Below are 8,671 nucleotides of genomic sequence, written 5' to 3' on the forward strand. Positions count from 1 at the left end.
TTGACTAGTGTTAATAGTTTTCTGTAGCTTCTATAACAAATTGCATATGTTAGTAGCTCAAAACAAAAACAGTTTATTCTATTATATTGATGTGGCATTCCCCTCTGCATACTGTGAATACCATTGATTAATAAAGAAACTGTCTTGAAAGAGAAGAGCTAGGCGAGGAAAACTAAACTGAATGCTGGGAGAACAAAGGCTGAATTTAGTGACACTATGGAGCCACTAGAGGAGAAAGATTCAAGCCACCAGCCGGAACCTTGCTGGTAGGCCACGAGCCTTGTGGTAAAATATAAAATAATAGAAATGGGTTAATTTAAGAGATAGGAGTGAGCTAGAAATATGCATTAGCTAATAGGCCAAACAGTGTTGTAATAAATATAGTTTTTGTGTGATTATTTCAGGAATCTGTGCAGTCAGAAACAAACAAGTGACCTCATATACAACAAATTGGCACACCAATATGGGTAACTACATCCATATAAAAACCTGAGAAAGCTTACAAAGGAACTCTAGACACAAAAGAGCAGAGTTAAGCATGGCTTTTGGTAGTCACAATTTTTTTTTCTAGATGGACTTATGGCAAGCAGGAGTGCTGCAGCTGCTTTAAGAGAGGTGGCATAAAAACTGTACAGTTTCTTTATAAACAGTGGCTTCCTGGTTCACAAGCTCAAATGGCTCTGACTCTTTCAGGAGGTCTGACTATGGAGCATTTAAATGTGGTTTGTAAGCAGAGTGCTGTAACTTGGTTAATGGCAACATAGACCTGCTGTGTGCCTGAAAATGGGGCTGTGAGCTTGGCTTGCACTCAACAGATCTCTGCTCTGCCATGTAGGTCTGAGTGGAGCCAAAGGGCAAAGCAGCTTTAGTACTAGTCAGGCCCCTGCTTAGCATTTTAAGAAGCACTTCTGGTCAGAAAATAATTACAGATACACAATAAAGACAGATTCAGATAAAAAAAAAAGACCTCTAAATGAGTCACAGTGTTGGATAAATGTACATAGGTTTGGGAGAGAGAAGAAAAGAAATAGAGACAGTTATAAAAAGAAGTACACCATTTTAAAACAATAAAACAAAATCTTTAAAGAGACAGAGTACAGACAGTCATAGATTAAAAGGAGCAAAGAAAAATAAGCCATGTAAACATGGAATGTACACAGTACTGCTAAGAATATTCTTCTGTAGGTTGTCTGGGGCTTGTGAGCAAGTGTTTGCAGAGGTCTTGACAGTGTAAGTCCAACATTTTAAAGTTGATTGCATCAAGTATTACCCACTTTCTTTATCAAATTCTGGTATCAACTCTCCCTTCTAGAAAGTGTGCACATCTAATTATTTCACATTATCATCAACCTTTGAGATTGTCTCACTTCAAAATGCTTGCAGTCCAATAGATATAAAATTATACCTTGCTTTTTTTAATTTACATTTTACTAATGCAACCTCCTAGCTTTGGGGATGAACTCCTTCTGATAACATTGTTGGTTACCTAGATTTCCTCTTGCTTTTTTCTATTCTTTGCTCTCCCTTTTAAAAAAAATCCAGCTTTTTGTTCTCATTAGTCTATGAGAATGCCCTCTGTCTCCTGAATACAAATTCTTTACTGAGCACGTGCCTTCCCCCAATTTGCAACTTGATTATGGTTGTGTTTGCAGAAGCTTTTAATTATTCTGTGGTAAAAATAGCAATACAGATTTAGGGTTGTATCCTGTTTAAGAAATTCTTTCTCTCTTCTACCTCCTACAGACAATCTTCTCTGCTTCATTATTCGACCTGTTACTGATTTTTATTTTTAGTGCGAGGTAAAGAGCTCATTTTGTCTTATCTCAAATTCATGAACAATGTCTGAATCCATTTATTGACTGGTTCTTCCTTTCCTCTCGTGTAATGTTTCTTGTCTTCAGCCTTGTGTGACTGTGCTAGACTGAGATCTGTAATGACAGAACTCTTGCTCTGTTTCGGTCACCCACATTTCCCATGCGCCAGAGACAAAGCTTAGACACAGAAGCTATTAACATTTACTAGCGAATGACTAAAAATGGGGATGGCATCTCTGGTATAGAACGTAAGCCAACATGGCTTCTAGGGCATTTAAAGTTGTTCAGTGTTCTTTCTGTATTCTCAGGTGCAGTCAGGTCTCTGATGGGTCACAGATACTGAAGGCTTCCTCACCTGGAGCAATAGCCACAGAAATGCCATCTGTTCTAGTGAAAAGAAAAAAGAAAGTGTCCCGTGTGATTAATTGTTATCGCAGAGTTCATTACATAGGCTTTTGCAGTAATATCCAGTTATAGGAAGGTGAGGATGATGGATAAAGGATGAAATTCAGTTGGTCAAGAGTATCGAGTACATTTCATCCTTTCCTCTGTGTGTTCATGTGTGTGTATAAATACAGGTGTGCATGCTCACAGTACATGTGGAGATCATGACTACCTTGGATAACCATCCTCAGGCACTTTCTACCTTTTGTTTGATAAATATCTCTAATTGGCCTAGGGATTTGCCACATAGGCCAGGACAGCTGACGCACAAGGTCCCAGGGAGTTACCTTTATCCACTCCCCATCTGGCTGTGTCTGGGCTCATAGGTGAGCTCCACCACACCTAGATTTTTAAAATATACATGCATATATATACATATGTATATGTACATACACACATATACTGGCTTTTTTAATCAAAATATGATTACTCTGTGTGGGATAGGTGGGGCTAGTGAGCAAAGAGAAAAGGGGAGCCAGTCAACCCATCAGGTGTTAGTCAGCTGGGGGCCAGCCAGCCAGACATGGAGGAAGCAAGGAAGCAGAATGGATAGCACGTAGATGAGATAAACAAGCCTTAGGGCAGCACATAGATGAATAAAAATGGGTTAAAAGTTAAAAAATAGCTAGAAATAAACCTAAGGCAATGCTGTGCATTCATAACAACATGTCTCTGTGTCATGATTTGGGGGCTGGTGGTCCAAGAAAGCCTGCTACATATAAAAATGATATAACTCTCTCTCTCTCTCTCTCTCTCTCTCTCTCTCTCTCTCTCTCTCTCTCTCTCTCACACACACACACACACACACACACACACACCACACACACACACACACACACACACACACACACACACACACACACAATATCAGGGCTGACTACTTGGTATTGGAGACTCTTCCCTGGGGAAGACTATTTCTCCTGCTCTCAGCATTCATTAGCTGCCTGTAGCTCTTGGTCTAGGGTTAGGGCTGGGAGATTTTCCCCTCCTGTGTTAGCCTGTCCATTAGGTGTTGTCCTTGTCCAGGTTCAGTTTAGGCATCCATGTTACTGAAACTCCATGGGTGTAGCTTCTCTGACATGCCTAGGAGATTGGGTTTCATAGGGATTGGGTCTCATGAGGGATGTCCTGTTCTATTTGCTCTTTCATCTTTCTGCTACCTCTTCTGGAGTGTGCCCTGAGCCTAAGATGCAGCAGTTGTGATGTAGATGTACGTGCTGAGGCTGGATATCACATGATCACTTGTTCTCTGAGTGTTGATCAGTTGCGGTTTTCTGTAATAGTTTCTGTTCAAAGAGAAGCTTCTCTGATGAGGGGTGAGAGCTACCCTCATCTATGAGTATAAGGATATTTATTTATTTTTGTTGTTGTTTCGGTTTTTGTGAGACAGGGTTTCTCTGTGTAGCTTTGGAGCTTGTCCTGGAACTCACTCTGTAGACCAAATTGGCCGCAAACTCACAGAGATCCACCAGAGTGCTGGGAATAAAGGCATGTGCCACTACCACCCTGCTAAGGATAAATCTACTTTGTGTATTTATAGCTGAAGATTTGGAGTTAGGAACCACAGATAAGAGAGAACTTGCAACATTTTTCTTTCTGGATATACACTATTCAGTATTATCTTTTATAGTTCCATTCACTTACCTGTAAAGTTCATTCTTGCATTTTTCTTTGCAGCTGTATGATACTCCATAGTGTGTATGCACCACATTTTCATTATGCATTTGTTACTTGAAGGACATTTATGTTTTTTTCATTTCCTAGCTATTGAGAATAGTTCAGTAATGAATACAACTAACCAAGTATCTGTGGAGTAGGATGCCGAGTGCTTTGGACAAACGCCAAGGAGTGGTATGCAGGCTTATATGGTAGATTTATTTTTAGCTCTTTGTAGGTTCCCTACACTGATTTCCATACTGACTGGACCAATTTGCAGTTTTACCAACAGTGAATGAGTGTTCCCTTCCCCTGACGTCTTCTCTAGCATTTGTTGTCAGATATGCATCTAATTTATTTTTCATCATATGGACACCCAGTTTTCCTATCACCGTTCATTGAAGATACTTTCTTTTCTCCAGGGCATGTTTTTGGCATCTTTGTCAAATAGTAAATGGAAAAGTTATATGTACTCATGTTTGGGTCTTCGATTTTCTTCTATTGGTCTACATATCTTTGTGGTTGTTGTTGTTTGAAAATGACTTGGTAAGTGTTTCTGTGGCTGGATTAAAATGGTCCTGGGAAGATTTATTAGCTTCTTTCTTCATTGCTCTGACCAAACACCTGAAAAGATGCAACTTAAGGGAGGGAGGGCTCATTTTGTGCCATGGTTGGAGTGCACAGTCCATCACAGCAGGGGATGCACGGCACTGGGACTGCTTGGGCGGTGACAACAGTAGCCTGAGCCTATGTTCTCATGTCCGGGTAGAATAGGAAGCAGACAGGACAGAAAGCAGGCAGAGTTGGGTTATGAATCTCAACTCTCCTGTCCTGCTCCATCTCCCCCAAGGAACCCACTTTCCGCCAGCTGGGATCTACCTCCTCAACCTGTCACCACCTTCCAAACTAGCACCACCAACCGAGGACCAATAGTTCCGACACACAAACCTGGTGAGGAACATTTTACATCCAATTCATCATAGAAACAAACCGCAGCGTTTGTTTTACATAGCCCATGTCATTGACGAGAACCTGGGAAAAGCACGATGGCATCTCAGTTAGAAAGTCTTACTTTAGTGAAACCTTTCTGTCCGTTGAAGTCACTGCCACAATGACATGGAAATCAGCACCTTGGGATAAGCTGGTGTCCATCCAGCAGTGTAATAGTATAAATGGTACTTTGAGCTGTCCAGTGAAGTCATTTTGCTTTCCCCAAGCAAGCATACACGCACGCACGTGCACGCACGCACGTGCACGCACGTGCACACACATACGCACATATTCACTTATGCACAGTGTGACATAAAATGAGACATTTCCTAATACAGATCAGCCCCTGCTGTAGTCCCACCTGGTAATGTACCTGTAAGATGGGCCATTGGTGGAAAGAGTGTGCAAGGGGGGGGGGTCCCTTGCCCTGCTCCAAGACAAATGACTATGTTAACAATCAACATCCACAGGTCTTAGGTCAATAGGTAAGATGTGTCTGCCCCCTGAAGGAAGTGACATCATTTGATCCGGCTCCAATTCTCCCCGGCAGGAATCTTCACTTCCCTCTGACAGGAAAACCGTGAGTTCCCCTGCTGTGAGATCTTCTACATTCTGCACTCCTTTCTGACTTCCTATGGAGGATGAATAGATTGCCCCATCCCCACCCTCAATTCTTTCCCAACTCCTCGGCCCCTCCTGTCTGAATACACTTACAACGAGTATCATAAAGCTTTATGTTTCTCTTATTTAATTAGCCAGAAGATCTTTGAGCGTCAGGATTTAGCTTCATTTGGCCTGACGATTGCGCGCCCCGGACAGTGCCCAGAGCCGAAGGGAGCAGATTGCGTGAAGTCGAATGAGACAGTGCGGTCTACTGGCTGCTGGTGGCACAACATCCATTGCCTGTCACCTAGACTAGCAGGCTGTGATTAATCAGCTCCCTTTCTTCTCAGTTTGTCCATGGGCTCTTTCATTTTTGTTTGTTTTTATCTGTCTCCCGATTTCAAATGTTTATAGAAACGTGTAGACTAGGCATAAATGTCACTTTTAAAGAATGACAATTTATTTAAGTCTCCTTCTAAGCCCTAGCCTGGGCTGAGTCACTGGCTGTGAGTGTCAGAGCAATTTGTAACCTTAAGCAAGTGCTAAGTTCCAAGTGACGTCTGGGAGGGCACGGTGAAGGCTGCAATGCATCAGCTCTGGTACACTGAGCTCCGTGCAGTATCAGAGCAAGGGGCTGGTCACCAGGCCATCAGGATGCGGCGGGGGCGGTTTGTGAATCCAGCTCAGCAAAGCAGCACCGAGTCGTTTACTGTGGGGCGCAACATTGTCTCCAAGTAATGACGCTTTTTTTGAAAAGATGGGTAGCCAGTTATTAGACACACATCAATACGTAGGATGCTGAAAAGGGAATTGTAAATAGAACGGCATTTACTTTTACTCTTTTTCTTCCCCCTTTGCTGATGCGATATTTTCTTTGATGGATTATATTTCTGGGAAAAAAAGGAGGTTTTCAGATAAGTAGCACGTTCTTTCAATTTGAAAAATATGAAATGTGTTAAGAGCTCCTGGGGATTTGCCTGAGTGATCAGGTCTGGGAGCTTTGTCTGTCTATAAGACATCCATTAGCTTCTCTGCAAGAGTGGATTGGTCCTTGGAGCCTACAGGAAGCAAATGTTGACAGCAGCGCTTAAATCAGTGAGCCCGTCTTTACTGCAGGCCTTTCTGCCTCGTAGAGACATGGTGGCCATGGCTATTATACACTCCCCACACCAACTGCAGATTACACTTTCCAGGCGAAAGGAAGCCCTTAGAAAATACTACATCCCTGTGAGAAATGATGGAGCCCCGTCTAGAGACCTAGTCCCAAACAATTACCAAATGCGGCAGCCTTCAGAGGCCCCACCACTGCTCACCCAGCGGCTCCCGTCATTGCCTGAACCACTTGCTAGGCAGGAGCACAGAGTTTTGAGAGGCCTGTTGTGGTCCCCCTCCCCACCCATTGTGTCGGATGGACTTTAGGTGCTGGGACTGGCAAGGTTTTCCTTTCCTTTTTCTTTTTCTTTATTTTTCTTTCTGTTATTTTGACATAGTTCATCTAATATATGCTACCCTGTTTTGAAGGAAGGTTGTGGACACTTATCTTGCTCTCTCTCTCTCTCCTTCCCTCCTGATTTATAGTCTTAGAAAAACCGGGTTCGCTGTGTGCTCTAAGTGCTGACTCTTCCTTTTGGAGGGCAAGCAACGTCTTGGTTTTTGCTTACCTGGCAACACCATCATTTTTAATGCTCTGCCCGCTCTTTCAAATGCCTCGGGGAAGTAAGTTAGCAGTGAGCACGGAGAGAGGAAGAAAGGTATAGAAATGTTTGCTGGGCTGTATTATTTATGAACATATTGGGGGTGTTTATTATCCTCCCAATAGGTGGACTACTTCAACATCTTAAAACTGTTATTCTGATATTTTGTTCTAAGCAACAAGCTTATATCAGAATTTTGTAAACACTGTAAGACCTCTAATTATGGCACATTAATAAGCATAATACTAATTTACTGATATGACTAAACTATGCACTCTTCATAAAACAGCAAAGTCATAGGATTTTAGCGCGGTTGATAAAATTTACATTTTAATTCATTTAAAAATGTTTACTTAATTTCCAAATATGCATTTCTGTGTGGGTTTGTGTACTTTAGTACGAATGCCCTCAAAGGTCAGAGACGTCAGATTCTTTGGAGCTGGAATTACAGGTTGTTGTGGGTCACCTAATATGGATCTACTGCAAGAGCAATGTTGGGACCATTTGGAGTCCTGGCCTCCACCTGTTCTTCCCTGCTAGAGATCTTTACTTTCCTTCTAATTTGAGATACTGAAAGCTGTGTCAAAGTTGTTTACCAGCTCTGCTTCACGAGCACGGGTTGCCTTGGCCTTGATCAGAGGATAAGATTTTCACCCGTTAGCCGGGCGGTGGTGGCACACACCTTTAATCCCAGCACTCGGGAGGCAGAGGCAGGCGGATCTCTGTGAGTTCGAGACCAGCCTGGTCTACAAGAGCTAGTTCCAGGACAGGCTCCAAAGCCACAGAGAAACCCTGTCTCGAAAAACCAAAAAAAAAAAAAGATTTTCACCTGTTGACCCACTTGACTGTTGGGTATATAAGCCTCCATGGCGCTATTGAATAAAGGAGCTTCTTACCAGTGACTAGAGGTCCGTGGCCCTGTCTCTCTGTCTGTGTCTTTGTACGTTTCAACCTCCAGCCCCTTGCCCGAAGCTCGGGAACTGTATGGTAGCACATAGAGCGCTGAGGAGCAGAACATGCTCTTCATTGCTAAGTCAGCTCTTCAGTCCCCTGCTACATTTTTAAAAACACCCCTGATGCTTTACCCAAATAGTTGCTTGGTTTGAGGAGATCAATGTTAATTAGGTTTCAAGGAGATGTGGGTCCTTACTCACTCAAATGGTTTGGGGCACTGTTTGACACTTCAGTCTAGTTCATGCATTTAGTAATAAGGGTATGGTTTCATACTGGTAGAGCTTCCCAAGCTGGCCAGATATCCTTTGCACCCTTGCTATAAGAAGGCTATTCCATGCCATGGGACGATACATGTGTGCGAAAGGAAAATAGGAAGAAGAAGGCCCTCAAAGTGACATCATGAACAACGTCATTGGATGCACACCTTACAGTTGCCGGCTTTCTATTTGCTCTCAAATAACTGTGAGCAAGGTGCTAATATTACCATTTTAGACACGAGAGGGTAAAGCTAAGGCT

This window comes from Microtus ochrogaster, chromosome 18 (genome assembly GCF_000317375.1).
Source record: "Microtus ochrogaster isolate Prairie Vole_2 chromosome 18, MicOch1.0, whole genome shotgun sequence".
In the NCBI taxonomy this organism is placed as follows: Eukaryota; Metazoa; Chordata; class Mammalia; order Rodentia; family Cricetidae; genus Microtus; species Microtus ochrogaster.